The sequence below is a fragment of the Sycon ciliatum genome, chromosome 7 (assembly GCF_964019385.1).
Source record: "Sycon ciliatum chromosome 7, ocSycCili1.1, whole genome shotgun sequence".
NCBI classification, from domain to species: domain Eukaryota; kingdom Metazoa; phylum Porifera; class Calcarea; order Leucosolenida; family Sycettidae; genus Sycon; species Sycon ciliatum.
Window position 1 is genome coordinate 14274590 of NC_088649.1, and position 22645 is coordinate 14297234.

Sequence of the window (22645 nt, forward strand, 5' to 3'; positions counted from 1 at the left end):
CCTCCGAAACTCCACCGATTGGAGATGTTGGCGGAGTTTGAGCTGCTGCAGCAGCAATTGTCCAAGGTACCAGCAAAATCTGACGAAACAGCAGCGACTTGCCGGGCGTCTCTGGCTGCCGAGGCACACAAGTTTGCGCAGTCTTCTCCTGACACCCGGTCTTTTTCACTCACACGAGAGCACCTCAAAGTAATGAGAGAGCTTAGGAAAAATCCGGACATTATTATCTCCCGCCCTGACAAGGGTCGGGCAACGGTTATTATGTCAAGGGAGGATTACCAAACCAAGATGATGGTCATTCTGGAGGACAAGACGAAATTCTGTAGACTCGGACCGTGCGATGTATATGATCATATAGAAAACATCGACACTAAACTTAGCAAATACCTATTGTCTCTTTCAAAAACACATCAAATTTCTGATTATGAGTACGACCTTCTGGCACCGACGGGATCAACAAGACCACGAATGTATGGGCTCCCAAAAATTCACAAGAAGAACATTCCCTTACGACCAATACTGAGCATGTCAGGATCGCCGCAATTTAAAACATCCAAGTGGCTATGTGCCATGCTACAGCCGGTACTCAACCTCTACAACAGCCACTGCGTCAAAGATACTTTCGAGTTTGTGGAAAAGCTAAGGGACGCAAACTTTGAATCGAGCGGATTCATGTGTTCGTATGACGTGGTCAGCTTATTTACTAACGTGCCACTACGGGAGACCATTGACATCTGCGCAACAACACTGTACCACAATAAATCCATTACTCCGCCGTCCTTGAACGAAACGGAGTTTGTGAAACTCATGTTAATGGTTACATCTGGCGTTGAGTTTTCATTTGGCAACGTTATGTATAAACAAATAGATGGCGTTGCCATGGGCTCGCCACTTGGTCCTGTATTGGCTAATATATTTGTAGGGTTCTGTGAAGCGTCCATTAGTCCATCATTGTGGCCCTCTATGTACTGTCGTTTTGTAGACGATGTGTACTGTCACGATGAGGATGAGGATGTCTGTGGGACTTTTCTACTAACTCTGAATAGCCTCCATCCGGCGTTGAGATTCACGTCGGAAGCGGAACAAAACGGCAGATTATCCTTCTTGGATGTACAAATTTCACTCAACATTAACACTAAGAGTTTGGACACCACTATCTATAGGAAGCCAACTTTCACCGGCCTCTACATTCCGTGGGGGAGCTATACTCCAACGAAATCGAAGAAACATCTTGTGAAAGCGCTAGTTTATCGTGCGCATAGAATATGTTCCCCTCATCTATTGCAGGACGAATTAGACAGACTGACATCAATATTTACGAACAACGGCTATCCAAAGGAATTTCTGGCCAAGCTTATCAACGAAAAACCGGCGACAGACAAGCCGATCCAATTTGGACCTGACCTTTGCCCAGTGGTGCTCCGTTTACCCTGGGTTGGCGCCGGTTCTGCGCGCGTGGAGAAGGATGTTCGTGGTATCGTATGTCCATCTTATCCGTGCGTCAAGCTGTACGTCATATTTGGGACAGTGCGTGCGTTCAGTGTGAAGAAGGATGTTCTACCTACCCTTAGTAAAAGTAACCTTATCTATTTCTTTCAATGCCGACAATGTGAAGATCGGTATGTAGGTAGAACCCTTCAGCACCTGGGCGCGCGCATTCGTCAACATGTGCCGTTAAGTTTTGTTCCGCTTGATGCGCGTGAGTGTCGTCCTCGCCGTGGTCGTCCTCCAAAATGTGCTGTCCAGTCCATCGGTGGATCTTCCTCTTCCTGTGAAGATGTCACTGCATGCCCGTCCTCCTCCGCGTGTATAGCGCAGGGTCCAGCTGAGAACAGCGTGAAAGATGGTGAAAGACCGACACGTAAACCACCGAAATTGACAAAGGATCTGTCTGCGTCGGGAAGGGTTACGCGAAGCCAAGTAAAAATACGGACTGGTGAGGACGCACGTACAACGACAACGGAAGTGACAACAACAGTCAATATTCGAAAACGTGGTAGACCGCGAAAACGAACCTCAATATCGAACACCGGACAAGTTGGAGTAAGAAGATCAATAGAAATCCGCAATGGAGGAGACGTAGCTGAAAGGACACTGGGCATCGCGCACACAACGGCTAGTGTCAGAAAACGTGGAAGGCCGCGGAAAAGCAAAGAGACGGATAGTGGTGATGCCGCGAAGAGGCGAGATGACGGGACATTGGAGGAGACTACACCCAACGGAGCTAAGAATCGCACTTCGTCCATCAAGCAACATCTGTCAGCCCGTACCAATTGTCGTGAGTTGTACAGTGATAATGTGTTCTCAATATTGTCACGTGGTAGATGTGCGTTGCATCTGGCTGTGTTAGAAGCTTTGTATATCCGTAAGTTAGATCCTGAACTTTGCGTACAAAAAGAAAATGTGTTGTCGCTACAATTGTTTGGTGTTACTCCTCGTCGAGGTGTTAACAATGTAACTTAATTTGCTCACTATGTTCTTGTCGCTATTATTATGTCCTTCGAGTTTTGTGTCGTGCTGAACTTGATACTTTTTTCACCTTGTCACGAGTGTTGTTATCTCATATCTTTACGCTATATAAGTTTTAGTCTTTTCAACTTGAGCCATTCCCTGTATAATCCTTGATGAGAAGGGACCGAAAACGTTCGGATACTTTGACAAGTGCCTTATTTTGACTGGATGTGTGTTTGCGTGGATACTTACGACCTAACACGTACCTTCGTTATTAAAGTATTATCCGCCTCCGACTTCTTGTAAAATAATAATAATAATAATAATAATAATAATAATAATAATAATAATAATAATAATAATAATAATAATAATAATAATAATAATAATAATAATAATAATAATAATAATAATAATAATGGTGTCCTATGGCCTTGGCACAGTCGTTCCTTGGACTGCGGATGAGCTCCGCTCGCTGGACAGGACAGTGAGGAAGGCTCTGACTGCTAGCAGGGCCCACCACCCACGTGCCTCAATCCGTCGCCTATATCTACCGCGGAGTGAGGGAGGTCGTGGCCTAGTATGCATCGTAGATCTCCATGACCGTACTTGCATCCGGCTCGCTCAGTACCTGAAGGATCGGGAAGATGTTCCTGCCCTGGCCGCTGTTCTCCAGCACCATGAATCACGTCCCTCTAGAAAATCAATACCAAAGCTGGCAAATACTGTCCTGCAGCGCCTTCGCCTGACGAGCCTGGACACCGCTAACAAAGAGACTGTTAAACAGGCCCTCAATGACAACCGCCGCTGTGAACTTCGAGCGATGCCTCTTCATGGTCGCTATTGGGCGCGTGTTGATGGCATCCTGGACATGCAGCTCTCGTTTTCCTGTTTCAGATCCCAGACAATGCGTCCTGAAACGGAAGGCTTTCTCATTGCTTGCCAGGATCAGGTGATTGCCACGAGAAACAATATGCGCCATATCCACAAGAGGCATGATGTCGTGGACCTCTGTCGTGTATGTGGTGCACCCGGAGAAAATATGGACCACATCATCGCCTGCTGTCCAGCCCTGGCACGGACTGCATACATTGCCCGGCATAACTTTGTGGTCCAGGCCCTGCATCGTGCGCTGTGTAAGCAGCATGGATTACCCAGCAGTAAGCAGCTGGTGCAGGTCACAAGTTCTGCCAGTTGCAAGCTGATGTGGGAGATTTCCATTCCCACAGATCGAGTAATAAAAGCGAACAGACCAGATCTGGTGCTGGTTCTGGATGATCGGGCACTGCTCTTGGACGTCAGTGTCCCATTGGACCACAGGGTCAATGAGAAGGTGCAGGAGAAGATCAGCAAATACCTGCCCTTGGCAGCAGAGCTGAGGAGGATCTGGAACAAAAAGATAACTATTGTTCCAGTTATCATTGGTGCTCTGGGTGGTGTGTCAGGAACGAGCCGCAGCCACATCTTAAGCCTTGGGCTCCACGCGTCCGTGATCCAGCGGCTGCAGCAATGTGCTATTCTGGGCACCCTGAGAATTGTGCGGTCGGTGACTGGTCATGGATGGGAGAGTGGCATGGTCGGAACGGTCGGTTGACCTTATGTTAGCCTGCCCGTAATGTCTCGATGTGTCTCAGTCTGTGTGTTTTATGATTGTGGTGCATCATGTGCTGTGTGACGAGCCGAGAGGCGTGAATTTCTGCCATATGCCCCCAGTCATGTATTGTCTTTCTCTGCATATGCCGTTTTATCTCGTCTGAGTTTGTCTTGCTTGGAGTGTCCCATGTGCAGCATGCTTGGTGTTTACTACTTGAGTAGTTCTGTTATACATGACTGTGATTTTATGTGAGTATCGAAGTTGGTATACTTGAATTTTTCTCTCATGAAGTTTATCAAAATTTGGTTCAGGATTTTCTTTTATCTTCATTGATTGGTGCTTCACCCTTGGGTCATATGGATCCCGGTGCTGTGCTTCATGCCTCCTTTCAAGCTTTCTTTTTCTGCTTTGGGAGTGAATAAAGTCGTCATAATAATAATAATAATAATAATAATAATAATAATAATAATAATAATGTTACAGTGAGGGCTGCGTCCCACCCGCCTGTGTGGATTCACAGGAAGTGTGAGTTATGAAGTCTGAGGAAAATGTTGAACGGCCTCTGCTGGGATGACGACTACACCATAGCTCAGTGGTTAGAGCATCGCTGGCTACAAGCGAGGGTCCCTGGTTCGAGTCCTGGTGGTGACAGTCAATTTTTTCTTCAGACTTTTCCCGTTTGTCTCTTTCCCTCAAACCAGTTACTATTATTTTTATGACTTGGGGCTCCCCGCGTGCTAGTTTGTACGTGAAGTGTGTGGGTTACAGTGAGGGCTGCGTCCCACCCGCCTGTGTGGATTCACAGGAAGTGTGAGTTATGAAGTCTGAGGAAAATGTTGAACGGCCTCTGCTGGGATGACGACTACACCATAGCTCAGTGGTTAGAGCATCGCTGGCTACAAGCGAGGGTCCCTGGTTCGAGTCCTGGTGGTGACAGTCAATTTTTTCTTCAGACTTTTCCCGTTTGTCTCTTTCCCTCAAACCAGTTACTATTTTATGACTTGGGGCTCCCCGCGTGCTAGTTTGTACGTGAAGTGTGTGGGTTACAGTGAGGGCTGCGTCCCACCCGCCTGTGTGGATTCACAGGAAGTGTGAGTTATGAAGTCTGAGGAAAATGTTGAACGGCCTCTGCTGGGATGACGACTACACCATAGCTCAGTGGTTAGAGCATCGCTGGCTACAAGCGAGGGTCCCTGGTTCGAGTCCTGGTGGTGACAGTCAATTTTTTCTTCAGACTTTTCCCGTTTGTCTCTTTCCCTCAAACCAGTTACTATTTTATGACTTGGGGCTCCCCGCGTGCTAGTTTGTACGTGAAGTGTGTGGGTTACAGTGAGGGCTGCGTCCCACCCGCCTGTGTGGATTCACAGGAAGTGTGAGTTATGAAGTCTGAGGAAAATGTTGAACGGCCTCTGCTGGGATGACGACTACACCATAGCTCAGTGGTTAGAGCATCGCTGGCTACAAGCGAGGGTCCCTGGTTCGAGTCCTGGTGGTGACAGTCAATTTTTTCTTCAGACTTTTCCCGTTTGTCTCTTTCCCTCAAACCAGTTACTATTTTATGACTTGGGGCTCCCCGCGTGCTAGTTTGTACGTGAAGTGTGTGGGTTACAGTGAGGGCTGCGTCCCACCCGCCTGTGTGGATTCACAGGAAGTGTGAGTTATGAAGTCTGAGGAAAATGTTGAACGGCCTCTGCTGGGATGACGACTACACCATAGCTCAGTGGTTAGAGCATCGCTGGCTACAAGCGAGGGTCCCTGGTTCGAGTCCTGGTGGTGACAGTCAATTTTTTCTTCAGACTTTTCCCGTTTGTCTCTTTCCCTCAAACCAGTTACTATTTTATGACTTGGGGCTCCCCGCGTGCTAGTTTGTACGTGAAGTGTGTGGGTTACAGTGAGGGCTGCGTCCCACCCGCCTGTGTGGATTCACAGGAAGTGTGAGTTATGAAGTCTGAGGAAAATGTTGAACGGCCTCTGCTGGGATGACGACTACACCATAGCTCAGTGGTTAGAGCATCGCTGGCTACAAGCGAGGGTCCCTGGTTCGAGTCCTGGTGGTGACAGTCAATTTTTTCTTCAGACTTTTCCCGTTTGTCTCTTTCCCTCAAACCAGTTACTATTTTATGACTTGGGGCTCCCCGCGTGCTAGTTTGTACGTGAAGTGTGTGGGTTACAGTGAGGGCTGCGTCCCACCCGCCTGTGTGGATTCACAGGAAGTGTGAGTTATGAAGTCTGAGGAAAATGTTGAACGGCCTCTGCTGGGATGACGACTACACCATAGCTCAGTGGTTAGAGCATCGCTGGCTACAAGCGAGGGTCCCTGGTTCGAGTCCTGGTGGTGACAGTCAATTTTTTCTTCAGACTTTTCCCGTTTGTCTCTTTCCCTCAAACCAGTTACTATTTTATGACTTGGGGCTCCCCGCGTGCTAGTTTGTACGTGAAGTGTGTGGGTTACAGTGAGGGCTGCGTCCCACCCGCCTGTGTGGATTCACAGGAAGTGTGAGTTATGAAGTCTGAGGAAAATGTTGAACGGCCTCTGCTGGGATGACGACTACACCATAGCTCAGTGGTTAGAGCATCGCTGGCTACAAGCGAGGGTCCCTGGTTCGAGTCCTGGTGGTGACAGTCAATTTTTTCTTCAGACTTTTCCCGTTTGTCTCTTTCCCTCAAACCAGTTAATAATAATAATAATAATAATAATAATAATGTAAATAGGCGTCGAGGCGACAATAGTTTTAGAATTGCGATCAACAGAACGAGCTGAACCGACATTTCACAAAGGCTTTTATTGTTTTCAAAAAACGAGTGGATACGAAGGCAGTGAAGAACGTGGAAGAAAGAAAAAATGTGATATGGAAAAAAATGATGAACAAAAAATTTGTACTTCGAACTAGTTTTCGCACAACACTCCTCAGGAAGCTACGTTGTACTAATGAAAAACAATCCAGAAAGATACTAATAAAGAGAAATGGAGTGAGAAGAAACAACACCTATGAAAATGATAATCCTAGCACTAAGGTAATAACAGGAAAAACTGCGAAAGCAATTAACGAACTTGTAAGGACTACTAGTATACTGTGACACAAGATATGACACCATGGCCAACCAGAGCCAAACCGACAGAACAAGCTGCCACTAAAACAATTTCAAACGAATAATGCTGTCCTTCTGGACACACAGATCAGGCTTATGAATACGTTGACAAACAGCTTCTAACACACTCAACTGCAACTTATAACCATGACGAGCACGGCACAAAACAGAAAAAGAAGAATCAGAATACACCTTGCAACAATCAGGACGAGATGCAAGATGCTTATACACTGATGACTTCCTACTAGAAAACACACGCTCGCACCCACTCTTACTCACACAATCATTCTCGCTCTCACACTCACCGGAATCACTGGACTCACTGGCCGAATCCTCCTCAACGACGTCCTGCCTCGGAGCAATCAGGTCCCGTCTCCTCCCATCCCTCGTCTCACGTTCCTGTTGTGTATTACGTTGGCTCGGTACTTCCGTACTGAAATAGGTCATGGTGTAATTAGCAGTTGTTCTTCTGGGTCTCGTTGATATTGAGGTAGGTATTTTTGTCGTCTCTGCCGGTGATGCAGCAAGCGATGCTGATGCAAACGTGTCTGCATGCAACACACGTGGCGTCGCCGAAGCCACATCCACCTCCGCTGGTGGAGGGAGTGACTTGGTCATGGCCACGGGAGCCAATGGTGGACTTGCCGAGTGGGACGCTAGGTCCTGTGTTGGCGGAGGTAGTGGTTGTTTACGGGGTCTTCCCCGCGTGGGACGCTCCAGTTGTGCGCTACGTGGGATAATGTGTAAAGGAGTGTGTTGCTTGATGCGTTCGCTCAGGTGCTGAACAGTCCTACCAACATACCGGCTAGCACAATTCCGGCATTCAAAGTTGTAGATTACATGACTTAAATGATGGGTTGGTAGGACGTCCTTCAACACCGTGAACGAACGCATCGTTGTGTAGACGGGTATGAAGTGTACCGCATAGTAGGTTTGTTTGATGATCGCACGAACTTCACGACTCACATTGTCGTACTGTTCATCTAATTATAAAGTCAACTTAGTAAAGAATCTCGTGGATCGCGCCAAACGGATCTGTTCGCCTTGTAAACTCAGTGGTGAGCTCGAATTTCTCCGTTCAGTTTTCACCAAAAACGGATACCCAGGCGACATGTTGGCAGAACTGTTGTCTACAGCCCCCACGCCGAAACATGAATTGATAGGGCCTGCTCGTTGTCCCGTCTTTTTGTGCTTACCATGGAAGGGCAAGAAGTCTGACAATGTGAGTCGTGAAGTTCGTGCGATCATCAAACAAACCTACTATGCGGTACACTTCATACCCGTCTACACAACGATGCGTTCGTTCACGGTGTTGAAGGACGTCCTACCAACCCATCATTTAAGTCATGTAATCTACAACTTTGAATGCCGGAATTGTGCTAGCCGGTATGTTGGTAGGACTGTTCAGCACCTGAGCGAACGCATCAAGCAACACACTCCTTTACACATTATCCCACGTAGCGCACAACTGGAGCGTCCCACGCGGGGAAGACCCCGTAAACAACCACTACCTCCGCCAACACAGGACCTAGCGTCCCACTCGGCAAGTCCACCATTGGCTCCCGTGGCCATGACCAAGTCACTCCCTCCACCAGCGGAGGTGGATGTGGCTTCGGCGACGCCACGTGTGTTGCATGCAGACACGTTTGCATCAGCATCGCTTGCTGCATCACCGGCAGAGACGACAAAAATACCTACCTCAATATCAACGAGACCCAGAAGAACAACTGCTAATTACACCATGACCTATTTCAGTACGGAAGTACCGAGCCAACGTAATACACAACAGGAACGTGAGACGAGGGATGGGAGGAGACGGGACCTGATTGCTCCGAGGCAGGACGTCGTTGAGGAGGATTCGGCCAGTGAGTCCAGTGATTCCGGTGAGTGTGAGAGCGAGAATGATTGTGTGAGTAAGAGTGGGTGCGAGCGTGTGTTTTCTAGTAGGAAGTCATCAGTGTATAAGCATCTTGCATCTCGTCCTGATTGTTGCAAGGTGTATTCTGATTCTTCTTTTTCTGTTTTGTGCCGTGCTCGTCATGGTTATAAGTTGCAGTTGAGTGTGTTAGAAGCTGTTTGTCAACGTATTCATAAGCCTGATCTGTGTGTCCAGAAGGACAGCATTATTCGTTTGAAATTGTTTTAGTGGCAGCTTGTTCTGTCGGTTTGGCTCTGGTTGGCCATGGTGTCATATCTTGTGTCACAGTATACTAGTAGTCCTTACAAGTTCGTTAATTGCTTTCGCAGTTTTTCCTGTTATTACCTTAGTGCTAGGATTATCATTTTCATAGGTGTTGTTTCTTCTCACTCCATTTCTCTTTATTAGTATCTTTCTGGATTGTTTTTCATTAGTACAACGTAGCTTCCTGAGGAGTGTTGTGCGAAAACTAGTTCGAAGTACAAATTTTTTGTTCATCATTTTTTTCCATATCACATTTTTTCTTTCTTCCACGTTCTTCACTGCCTTCGTATCCACTCGTTTTTTGAAAACAATAAAAGCCTTTGTGAAATGTCGGTTCAGCTCGTTCTGTTGATCGCAATTCTAAAATAATAATAATAATAATAATAATAATAATAATAATAATTTAATAACGAAGGTACGTGTTAGGTCGTAAGTATCCACGCAAACACACATCCAGTCAAAATAAGGCACTTGTCAAAGTATCCGAACGTTTTCGGTCCCTTCTCATCAAGGATTATACAGGGAATGGCTCAAGTTGGAAAGACTAAAACTTATATAGCGTAAAGATATGAGATTGGAGGAGACTACACCCAACGGAGCTAAGAATCGCACTTCGTCCATCAAGCAACATCTGTCAGCCCGTACCAATTGTCGTGAGTTGTACAGTGATAATGTGTTCTCAATATTGTCACGTGGTAGATGTGCGTTGCATCTGGCTGTGTTAGAAGCTTTGTATATCCGTAAGTTAGATCCTGAACTTTGCGTACAAAAAGAAAATGTGTTGTCGCTACAATTGTTTGGTGTTACTCCTCGTCGAGGTGTTAACAATGTAACTTAATTTGCTCACTATGTTCTTGTCGCTATTATTATGTCCTTCGAGTTTTGTGTCGTGCTGAACTTGATACTTTTTTTCACCTTGTCACGAGTGTTGTTATCTCATATCTTTACGCTATATAAGTTTTAGTCTTTCCAACTTGAGCCATTCCCTGTATAATCCTTGATGAGAAGGGACCGAAAACGTTCGGATACTTTGACAAGTGCCTTATTTTGACTGGATGTGTGTTTGCGTGGATACTTACGACCTAACACGTACCTTCGTTATTAAAGTATTATCCGCCTCCGACTTCTTGTAAAATAATAATAATAATAATAATACAAAAAAAGTGTATTATCTACGCATGCATCTACGCAAGAGTCACCACCAGCCAATTAGGACATGTGTCACAGTATTGAACGTTTTCGTTCCCTTCTTGTCAAAATACTACAGGGAATGATGGAAATAAGCTAAAAGACTACAACTATAAGGAAAAGAAGTTCAGAAATATATCACTCCAATTATGTGTAGAAGTGACACGAAAAAAAAATATAATGAATCAAGAAAACAGCATGCAAATCCAGTAAGTGACAAAAACGTAGTGACAAGAAAAAGAGAGAAATATCAAGAGATCTATTTCGCACCTTCACGACGAACAGTGCCAAACAACTGCAAAGACAACACATTCTCCTTCTGAACACAAAGCTCAGGGTCTAACTTACGTATGTACAAAGCTTCCAACACGGCAAGATGTAACAAAGACCTACCACGCGACAAAACAGAGAATACATCATCGGAATACCACTCACGACAACTAGCACTGCCCGACAGGTGACACTTGATTGCCGAGGTACCGTTTCCCTGACCCGACGACTTGGCCGTTGTCACCTCCGATATTGCCGCTTGCGAATCTCTCCCATTACGCCCTGCGTCCCTGCAATTCCGATTGCCTCGGTCGAGATCAGTGTGCTGCCCCACGTCCAGTCTGTCCTGCTTCCGTGGTCTACCTCGTTTCTTCACATTAACCGTTGTTGTCACTTCCAGTATTGGTTCTTTTGATTCGTCATCAATTCGTCTCCTCAATTGACTTCTGGTGACTCGTCCGGGGCTCGATTGTCCAGATGTCAGTTTCGGTGGTTTCCGTATAGGTCTCTTCTTCTTGTTGACTGTTGTTTGGGCTGGCTCCAGCCCTCCGCCCGACGAAAAGGAGGAGGCGTCGGCAAGCGTATCCACAGCGGACTTGGACAAGTCCACCTCAGACATGGACTGCACTGGACACTTCGGTGGACGACCACGCCGAGGTCGAGAACCACGTGCAGCTACAGGGACAAGATTCAACGGTACATGTTGACGAATCCGTGCGCCCAGGTGCTGAAAGGTTCTACCTACGTACCGATTTTCACAATTTCGGCACTGAAAGAAATAGATTAAATTACTTTTGCTTAGGGTAGGTAGAACGTCCTTCTTCACGCTGAACGCACGGGTCGTCCCAAAGATGACATACAATTTGACACACGGATAAGAGGAACAAACAATATTCCGCACCTCCTTCTCCACGCGCGAAGAACCGGCACCAACCCATGGCAAACGTAGTACCACAGGGCATCTCTCTGGTCCAAAAGTAATCGTCTTTTCCAAGGTCGGTTTCTGGTTGATGAGTTTCATTAAAAGTGTCTTTGGATAGCCATTCTTTGTCATTATGGTTAAGAGTCGTTCTAGTTCCTCGTCCAGCAGATGAGGGGAACATATCCTATGTGCACGGTAGACAAGGGCCTTGACGAGGTGTGTTTTGGACTTAGTTGGAGTAAAACTTGACCATGGGATATACAAGCCTGTGAAAGTGGGCTTTCTATAAATGGTCGTGTCCATGTTGTGCGTATCCATGTTACGAGAAATACTAACATCCAGGAAAGAAAGTGTACCATTGTTTTCACCATCTGATGTGAATTTTAATGCTGGATGTAAGGAGTTGAGAGTTTCCATAAACCTATCACAGGTTTCCTTGTCGTCGTCGTGACAATACACATCATCAACAAAACGACAGTACATTGATGGCCAAAGTGAAGGGTCAATAGACGACTCGCAGAAGCCAACAAATATGTTCGCCAAGACTGGTCCCAAAGGCGATCCCATGGCGACTCCATCATTCTGTTTGTACATTATATTGTCGAATGAAAACTCCACACCAGACGTGACCATGAACATAAGTTTCACGAACTCTGTTTCATTCAAATCTGGGGGAGTGATAGATCTGTTATGGTATAACGCCATGGCGCAAATGTCTATTGTTTCTCGTAAAGGAACGTTCGTGTTCGTGAAACTTAAGTTACACAAACATACTTTGCGGCGCACTTCATCCCTGTGTTCACTACGATACGTGCGTTCACGGTGAGGAAGGATGTCCTACCATCCCACCTATTGAGCCACTTGGTCTACCAATTTGAGTGCCGGAATTGTGATAGCCGGTACGTTGGTAGGACCCTTCAACACCTGAGCGCACGTATCAAGCAGCATGTACCACTTCACATGCTGCAGGACGCAGCAAAAGCGAAGCGCCCGAAGCGGGGAAGACCACGCAAGAACCCGCTCCCTCTACCACCGACACAACCAGAGCAAGTCGAACACACGGTGCAGAGGAAGAGTGGTGGATCACTAAGCCAACCGAATGTGCCTTCTCCACCGTTGCCCTTGCCGCCGCCGGAGCCACCACCAGTGCCGTTGGTGGCTGGGGTTGGGGAGGAGTTGGCAACAACAACAGTACCGCCAATCACAGAAATTGAGCCCATTTCTTTGACACAGTATCCGGCTGTGCGGACACCGCAGCACCCTCCGGCGATTGATCCGTGGGTCCAGAGACCACGGAGGTCGACCGCCAATTATTCAACCGAAATATATGCTAGGAATGGCCAAGGCCCACGCGGAGCATCGAAGGAGACCGGAAGCCGGGGGCAAAACGGAACACAATCTCGGGACGTAGATGAGGTAAGGACAGTGGCACGGGACAGACGTAGGAAGGAGAACATGGATGGTATCAGACGACTGACTGGTGGTAAATATGAGTTGGGTGATGATGCGGCGGATGACGAGAATACAGATGACGACGAGGCGGATGACGGCGAGGATACAGATGACGACGAGGCGGGTGATGACGAGGCGGCGGATGAAGACGAGGCGGATGACGGTGAGACGGCTGGTGGTGATGGTGATAAAACGGACGAGGAGGAGTCAGGTGGCAGGGAAGGTGATGGAGCTGATGAGGGTGAAATTCGTAAGAAGTCAGCTGTGTATTTGCATTTGTTATCTCGTCCCGATTGTTTGAGTGTGTATGATGATTCCCACTTCTCTGTACTGTGTCGTGCCCGTTATGTCCAGCAGTTGAAGGTCCTTGAAGCTGTTTGTATTCGTACGCATAAGCCCGATTTGTGTAAGCAAAAAGAACATGTTTTAGCACTTAGGTTATTTTCGTGAGTTTGCACCCCGTGTTCATGAGTTGTTTCTGCACTGTTCATGCCCGTTTGTCACACTTACTCTTTATTTTAGTTCTCACTTTTTGTAATACTTACCACAAGTTACCCGTCATGTGTCACACTTCTTTGGATTTTTAACCTTTGTTTTTCCCTTGATCTCTTTAGTTGCGTATTTCCACTGATGATCGCAACGTGAAAATCGATTTTGGAAACACACAAAACCAAACCTTGAACAAATTGTCATGTTGCGTGGTGATGTCTGCGGCATTCATACTTTTCATTGCTATTAATAATAATAATAATAATAATAATAATAATAATAATAATAATAATAATAATAATAATAATAATAATAATAATAATAATAATAATAATAATAATAATAATAATAATAATAATAATAATAATAGCACATTTTGCATAGTAGAGCACTAAAATAAAGAAATTCAGTGTTTTTTCTGCCTCTGTCTTGTGAGCATCATCAGCTAGGTGTAGTAGCTGCTGATACTGATTTCTCCTCGGGTGTCAAGCTGCACAGTTTCTTCCAGTCTGTCTTGTCTGCTGCTTGTTGTCGGCACCTGGAAAGGTCTTCCATGGTCTTCATTGGCACGCCCAGCTTATTCAGCTGAGCGACCAGACGTGTGGCCAGTGTCAACCTTGGCCGTCCACGGGGTGCTTTGTTGCCCTTGTCAAAATAGCCGCTCATGGCTACTTGCGGTGGCGTGTCCGTGTCCATCCGTAGCACATGACCGGTCATTCGTAGTCGCCTACATGCAACTGTGTCTGATATAGGGTTGCTCTTGGTTCTGCGGTATAGGTCGTCGTTTGAGATTGTGTCTGGGTATCGTATTCCAAGTAGTGATCGCATTTGACGCCGGTGGAATGCGTCTGCCTTGGCCATTGCTGTTGACGATAATCCCCAGGTCTCGCAATTGTACAGGAATGTCGGCAGTACGATAGCGTTGTACAGGCGTAAGCGTGTCTTCTCCGCTACTTTATCTCTACGCAGCCATAGGGCATACAGCTGGCCAAACACGCGAGAGGCAAGTTCCATCCTGCGCCGAACATTCTCTTCCTCCCCCATCAAGGAGCCAAGCTGCCTAGATGTCCGCCAGCTCTCGGATTCAGGTGACACACGGATCCACTCTGTTTTATCTGGATTTCCTTTTAATGACCAATCGTGCAGTGTGTCTGCTATTACAGGCAGAGCATTCTCAAGCCACAGCCTGCAGGTTGAATAATAGGAGATGTCATCTGCATAGCCCGTCTCTGGTGGTAGACTTGCGTCGCCAGCAGGGCGGGGCGCGAGACGAGTTCTGCATTCCTGTAGTGCAGCCTCCAGATAGCAGATGAAGAGAACTGGGCTGAGACTGTCGCCTTGTGGTGTTCCGATAGTGCTCTCAAACGGTTCAGCTGTGGCACTTGCAACCTTAACAGTGATAGTTGTGTTGTGGAGTAGGTGGTAGATGAGACATGTGCAACCTGGATTGGTGATTGCAGACATCACCTCCAGTAGCTTCAGGCGGTTAATCGTATCAAAAGCCTTGGACATGTCCAGGCCTAGAATGTGAAATTGCTATCGGTAACGAATGGCTCTTGCAGCGACCCACCGCTGGGTCCAGACCACGTCCGCTGTACTACGGCCCGGGCGGAAGCCGGACTGTGTAGTACCAAGATGACGAGAGAGTGCCCCGGATTCCGTGATGCGCCGAAGCACAATGATCGATATCACTTTGCGGATAGAGTTTAATAAAGTGATGGGCCGCAGCACAATGATGGATATCACTTTGCGGATAGAGTTTAATAAAGTGATGGGCCGCAGCACAATGATGGATATCACTTTGCGGATAGAGTTTAATAAAGTGATGGGCCGCAGCACAATGATCGATATCACTTTGCGGATAGAGTTTAATAAAGTGATGGGCCGCAGCACAATGATGGATATCACTTTGCGGATAGAGTTTAATAAAGTGATGGGCCGCAGCACAATGATGGATATCACTTTGCGGATAGAGTTTAATAAAGTGATGGGCCGCAGCACAATGATCGATATCACTTTGCGGATAGAGTTTAATAAAGTGATGCGCCGAAGCACAATGATGGATATCACTTTGCGGATAGAGTTTAATAAAGTGATGGGCCGAAGCACAATGATGGATATCACTTTGCGGATAGAGTTTAATAAAGTGATGCGCCGAAGCACAATGATGGATATCACTTTGCGGATAGAGTTTAATAAAGTGATGGGCCGAAGCACAATGATGGATATCACTTTGCGGATAGAGTTTAATAAAGTGATGGGCCGAAGCACAATGATGGATATCACTTTGCGGATAGAGTTTAATAAAGTGATGGGCCGCAGCACAATGATGGATATCACTTTGCGGATAGAGTTTAATAAAGTGATGGGCCGAAGCACAATGATGGATATCACTTTGCGGATAGAGTTTAATAAAGTGATGGGCCGAAGCACAATGATGGATATCACTTTGCGGATAGAGTTTAATAAAGTGATGGGCCGAAGCACAATGATGGATATCACTTTGCGGATAGAGTTTAATAAAGTGATGGGCCGAAGCACAATGATGGATATCACTTTGCGGATAGAGTTTAATAAAGTGATGGGCCGAAGCACAATGATGGATATCACTTTGCGGATAGAGTTTAATAAAGTGATGGGCCGAAGCACAATGATGGATATCACTTTGCGGATAGAGTTTAATAAAGTGATGCGCCGAAGCACAATGATGGATATCACTTTGCGGATAGAGTTTAATAAAGTGATGGGCCGAAGCACAATGATGGATATCACTTTGCGGATAGAGTTTAATAAAGTGATGCGCCGAAGCACAATGATGGATATCACTTTGCGGATAGAGTTTAATAAAGTGATGGGCCGAAGCACAATGATGGATATCACTTTGCGGATAGAGTTTAATAAAGTGATGGGCCGAAGCACAATGATGGATATCACTTTGCGGATAGAGTTTAATAAAGTGATGGGCCGCAGCACAATGATGGATATCACTTTGCGGATAGAGTTTAATAAAGTGATGGGCCGCAGCACAATGATCGATATCACTTTGCGGATAGAGTTTAATAAAGTGATGGGCCGCAGCACAATGATCGATATCACTTTGCGGATAGAGTTTAATAAAGTGATGCGCCGAAGCACAATGATGGATATCACTTTGCGGATAGAGTTTAATAAAGTGATGGGCCGAAGCACAATGATGGATATCACTTTGCGGATAGAGTTTAATAAAGTGATGCGCCGAAGCACAATGATGGATATCACTTTGCGGATAGAGTTTAATAAAGTGATGGGCCGAAGCACAATGATGGATATCACTTTGCGGATAGAGTTTAATAAAGTGATGGGCCGAAGCACAATGATGGATATCACTTTGCGGATAGAGTTTAATAAAGTGATGGGCCGCAGCACAATGATGGATATCACTTTGCGGATAGAGTTTAATAAAGTGATGGGCCGAAGCACAATGATGGATATCACTTTGCGGATAGAGTTTAATAAAGTGATGGGCCGAAGCACAATGATGGATATCACTTTGCGGATAGAGTTTAATAAAGTGATGGGCCGAAGCACAATGATGGATATCACTTTGCGGATAGAGTTTAATAAAGTGATGGGCCGAAGCACAATGATGGATATCACTTTGCGGATAGAGTTTAATAAAGTGATGGGCCGAAGCACAATGATGGATATCACTTTGCGGATAGAGTTTAATAAAGTGATGGGCCGAAGCACAATGATGGATATCACTTTGCGGATAGAGTTTAATAAAGTGATGGGCCGAAGCACAATGATGGATATCACTTTGCGGATAGAGTTTAATAAAGTGATGGGCCGAAGCACAATGATGGATATCACTTTGCGGATAGAGTTTAATAAAGTGATGGGCCGCAGCACAATGATGGATATCACTTTGCGGATAGAGTTTAATAAAGTGATGGGCCGAAGCACAATGATGGATATCACTTTGCGGATAGAGTTTAATAAAGTGATGGGCCGAAGCACAATGATGGATATCACTTTGCGGATAGAGTTTAATAAAGTGATGGGCCGAAGCACAATGATGGATATCACTTTGCGGATAGAGTTTAATAAAGTGATGGGCCGAAGCACAATGATGGATATCACTTTGCGGATAGAGTTTAATAAAGTGATGGGCCGAAGCACAATGATGGATATCACTTTGCGGATAGAGTTTAATAAAGTGATGGGCCGAAGCACAATGATGGATATCACTTTGCGGATAGAGTTTAATAAAGTGATGGGCCGAAGCACAATGATGGATATCACTTTGCGGATAGAGTTTAATAAAGTGATGGGCCGCAGACTGGTCACAGGCTTTAGAAATGAAAAAGAAATTATTTTTTCTACTTCTAGGGAAGTTTTGTAGCCTCTGCAAGGCCCTGTGCAGGATACGTACATAACATTATGCACAAAATTAGGGCTGAAACGCTTACTGTGTACTGTATTCCGTACACGGATTACATTCAACGTAAACTTTAGTCAAGAGTACATAACCCCCCAGAGTGTGCAACGCCTGATGCAGCTCTGCATAGGGTCTTGGTCGAGGGTAATCAGATTTTCTGATGGCCTGCGTACACTTCACACCGGCGCAAGGCCGGTCTCGAGGCAGGGCGCCGTTGTTTTTGATCCGAGAGTACCCGCGACTGCCTGGGTTCCCCTGAGATGTGTACGGTGTTATGACACTAGGATTCGATTTCCCTCGACCAAGACCCTATGCAGAACTGGATCCATGGATCAGGCGTTGCACACTCTGGGGGGGGGGGGGGGGTTATGTACTTTTGCTATAACTGTAGTGTAGGCAGGATGCTTGTGTGTAAAATTCACTGCCTTTCAGGTTTTCCCCGAAGACCACATGCTACACAACGTGCAGCCCGGCTAGCTCAGTCGGTAGAGCATGAGACTCTTAATCTCAGGGTCGTGGGTTCGAGCCCCACGTTGGGCGCTTACTTTTTTAAAATTGAAGAATTCTGTCTCGTGAGCACAGTAACCTTAGTTCTCCGAATAATTCATGTTGTTCTGTTTTCTTCCTTTTGTTGGCTGTTTCCGGCGTAGTTCTCTCGCAGAGCCCGCCCGCACGATGCACATGGTCCAGTCAGCATCTCCTAGCTTCTCAGCTAATCAATTGACGCCGCCCGAGAGCAAGGCGGCATGTCAAGAAAATGCTTCACAACGGTCCAGCAGCATATTATCAGGTAAGCGAGTCGGCAATAGGATGTTCCGTCTTTGATGACTTTGTGGCCGGCATCACCTCTGCTGGGTTTGAGTTCCGTTTGTGGATCCTTCCTTTGCATCATGGACTATCATCTCCACCTGCTGAATCAACTTGTCTCCGTGGCGCAATCGGTTAGCGCGTTCGGCTGTTAACCGAAAGGTTGGTGGTTCAAGCCCACCCGGGGACGACCATCTTTTTTTGCATTATAGTCTTTGTGCGCACGAAAGAATGAAAAAAAGGTGGGTGGAAATTTTTATAAAATTGGGGCCAAATAGCCCATATCAAGAGTGCATAAACAAGAGTATGCAACTGTGGTGATGGGTCAGTGTGCGGCGCGCTGCCTTCATTACGTAACTTGCCTTCATCACGCTCTGAAAGCATGCATTTAAACTCACAATTTCTCGTGCGAGCCCATCCGTTTTGCTCGATTCGTTCCAGTACCTACGCGATCTCTAAATTCTGGCGCATGAACTCCAGTTCCGTACGAAAGTTCATTTCAAACCAGAGGGAAAGTGCGGTGTTTGATTTTCCGCAGTGCGCGGACTGCAGCTGAATGATGTAATGAAGGCAGCGCGCCGCGCATCTGGCCCATAGAAAAGAAAAGAGATCACAGTTGCATACTCTTGTTTATGGACTCTTGCCCATATTTTATTGCTTCAAAAGGCACAAGATAACAAAGTTAAAGGGGAAGTTAAGGCAAAAATTAAAATTTCACCAGTTGTAGTCTTCGGGGTGCTGAGTCGAATGGTCTTGGTCCGAGAAAGCTGAGACGCTCCCTTCCTACTTGAATCCCAATCGAACTCGCGCACTTCCACCGAAACTGGGTGACTGCGCCCTACTAGATGGGGATTTGTATGCAAAATGTCACTAAAAGCGCCATTCCGTTCTTATAAAAGCACGGATGACCGCGATTGGCCCATATGTTGTAGTCTTTTGGACGCTGAGTCGACTGGTTTTGGTCCGAAAAGGCTGCGATGCAGCGTTCCTCCTTTATTCCCAATCGAACATGGTTGAACAAGCGGTCACGTGCTCCTGGGTGCCCAAATCACCTGGTCACCACGCCAGCAGGCGACAACTTTCACACCAAGGTTCAACTCGAGTGACAGGACTGCACCCAAAAAAGGTCAAAACAGGCTGTAAGTTGTACCCTGCAGGCACGGTGACCAGCTGACTGGTGTACGCAGGAGCACGTGACCGCTTGTTCAACCATGTTCGATTGGGAATTAGGGGCGAACGCTGTATCGCAGCCTTTTCGGACCAAAACCAGTCGACTCAGCGTCCAAAAGACTACAACATATGGGCCAATCGCGGTCATCTGTGCTTTAATAAGAACGAATTGGCGCTTTTAGTGACATTTTGCATACAAATCCCCATCTAGTAGGGCGCAGTCACCCAGTTTCGGTGGAAGTGCGCGAGTTCGATTGGGATTCAAGTAGGAAGGGAGCGTCTCAGCTTTCTCGGACCAAGACCATTCGACTCAGCACCCCGAAGACTACAACTGGTGAAATTTTAATTTTTGCCTTAACTTCCCCTTTAAGTACATTTATTGCTGCGGTAAATGCTGCATCTGCCGCACCAGTTCTGACACCCTTGCCATGGTGTGTGTCTGTTTGGGAATTCCTACCGACTGCCGAGGAATGGGAAAGGAGAACCCAAAGGGCATAACCATGACAACAGTGAGACGTATTAGAGGCGATGGATTATGCCGAGGAACTTTTCTGCAATACTGTTGTGTTGTTGTTGTCATGGTGTTGTAGTGTTAGTAGTTCATGAATGGCTGATCTAGAATCGGTGATGATGAACACTAGAGTCGGAATGTGTTCATAGGGAAGCTGAGTGCTGGTTGAAACTCAAGATCGTACTCACTAGGATCATTTCTATAGTACGTATCCCGTCTTTGTTCTCCTACAAAGACAACTGCATAAGCCACGAGGATGACATGTAGTATCCTCCCTTGAGCGGGAAGCGCACCAGCACGACAGCATCCATGTTTGGTTGCAAGAGTGCTGGTGATTGATGACCGTTCTGCACTGTCCTTCTGGTCAGTGTGGAGGGGGAGGCTGCTTTATGAGTGGCTTTTCTTTATAAATGAAAAAGAATTTTGTTGGTAACTTCTTGTGAAGTTTTGTTGCCTCTGTAATAGGGAGATTTAGTTCCCACGTAACGGAAACGCGTACGTGGGTGATCCACGTAAAGTGGATGAAGGGCATCCAGGTTCCAATGTTGTGTTTAGTCACACGGAACAAACAAAAGCATGAAGCGAAAGGCGAAGCTACCCGGGCCTAAGAAGCTCATCGAATATTTTGATTTCGTGCTTCGGAAATTTCTTCAGCTGAGCACCCTCACAGCTCGCAAAATGCGCTCCATTCTGATTTTCACCCACGTTCTGGCGGAACGTGGGTGAGCCTCCATACACGGTATGTCGTGAATCAGAAAACGTCTGTACGTGGGTCACTGAGTATCACATGGTACACACACGTAAAGTACCCACGGATTACGTGAGACTAAACCTCCCTAATGCCAAGAGTACATAACCCAGGGGGTTATATACTCTTGGTAATGCCCTGTGCAGAATATGTGTACAAAAGTAGGGCTGAAATGGTTATTTTGAATAATCAGTTATGCAATCGTTAGGACCCGGAAACAAACCGATACCCGTTTGATAGACGGCTACTTGTAGGCAGCGATTTTTAGAACATTTTGCGAAAAAGGAACCTTCATAACTACCTCTCCTCTGATGGGTTCCGAACATCATAGTGGAACCAAACAAGGCTTATCAGGAGCAACTTCTAGCTGTTGTGGAGTGTGACTGGTGCAGTGTTTGTGCCGGTTTCTTTAAGCGTCGTCTGGTCTCGTCTGGTCACAAGAATATTCCACCACTACTATTTGACGGACCTACTGAAGATGGCAACAACAACTTATTTTTTCTTCATAACTCCATCAATTCTTGTGGAAATTCGAATGGTCTGCGCTAAAAATCGTGTGGTTCCTTATGAAATCTTTGGACACAAACGCAACTGTACGGTCTTGTGCCAATCATTGAAATCGAACCCTGTGGTTGAACTTGCACATAGCATATGCTGTCCCACCACAGATCTACAACAAGCTCCGGGCTGAGCACCATGGAGTAGTAAAATACCGGCATTTTACCACTCCCCGGTGAGCACACGTGCAGCAGGACGCCCTGCGTACAGTTCTGTCCGGCGCCGAAAAACGGAGCGCCGAGGAGCGAACAGGCTAGAATTTCACCAGGCACAGCATACCAATGTATACACGGGCCGGTGACTCAACTATGCATAGACTATAGTACATGACAATAAGAACGGTTTACGCTACGAGCCTGACCCGCCAGTTTGTCGATGAGCGACGGTGTAGTAGTATCAGTGTTGACTTGTGCATGTGTGCTAGCAGTAGGTGTCATCAGTCAGCCTCGGACGATAGATTGGCATATACATGACTGTGCTGCACGTAATCAGTTACTATATTATTATGAACACTGGGCCGGGCTGGACGTGCTCCCTATGATTGTGTTGTGCATTACTAGTAGTAGTACGACTTGTGGTGACAAGTCATGGTTGGTCAGCATGCTGATGTTATAGCTTTGCGGCTGGCACTCTCTACATATGATTGGCTCCGGAACGTGCAAGTCTCGCATGTTTGTCTTGGCACGCAGATTCATTATATGCTTGCTGTCTGTTTTAGAACCAATCATGAACTATGCTCTTGCATGATAATGAACTATGAATAATGAACTATGCTCTTGCATGAACTATGAAC

At 46.3% G+C, this 22645-nt stretch overlaps 1 long non-coding RNA gene and 3 other non-coding genes across 4 annotated transcripts in view; all 4 read left to right on the forward strand.

Moving 5' to 3' along the window:
- LOC135821923 (uncharacterized) overlaps positions 1-22645 on the forward strand; it is a 104588-nt gene that overhangs the window by 27682 nt on the left and 54261 nt on the right. The window contains exon 4 of the long non-coding RNA XR_010554419.1: positions 18709-18848. This is a non-coding gene — a long non-coding RNA (uncharacterized LOC135821923). The remainder of the gene's footprint in view (positions 1-18708; positions 18849-22645) is intronic.
- Trnak-cuu (transfer RNA lysine (anticodon CUU)) lies at positions 18526-18598 on the forward strand. Its single transcript has one exon. It is a non-coding gene; the product is annotated as a tRNA-Lys (tRNA).
- On the forward strand, positions 18982-19055 carry Trnan-guu (transfer RNA asparagine (anticodon GUU)). Its single transcript has one exon. It is a non-coding gene; the product is annotated as a tRNA-Asn (tRNA).
- On the forward strand, positions 20721-20944 carry LOC135821958 (small nucleolar RNA U3). The gene has a single exon (XR_010554447.1). It is a non-coding gene; the product is annotated as a small nucleolar RNA U3 (small nucleolar RNA).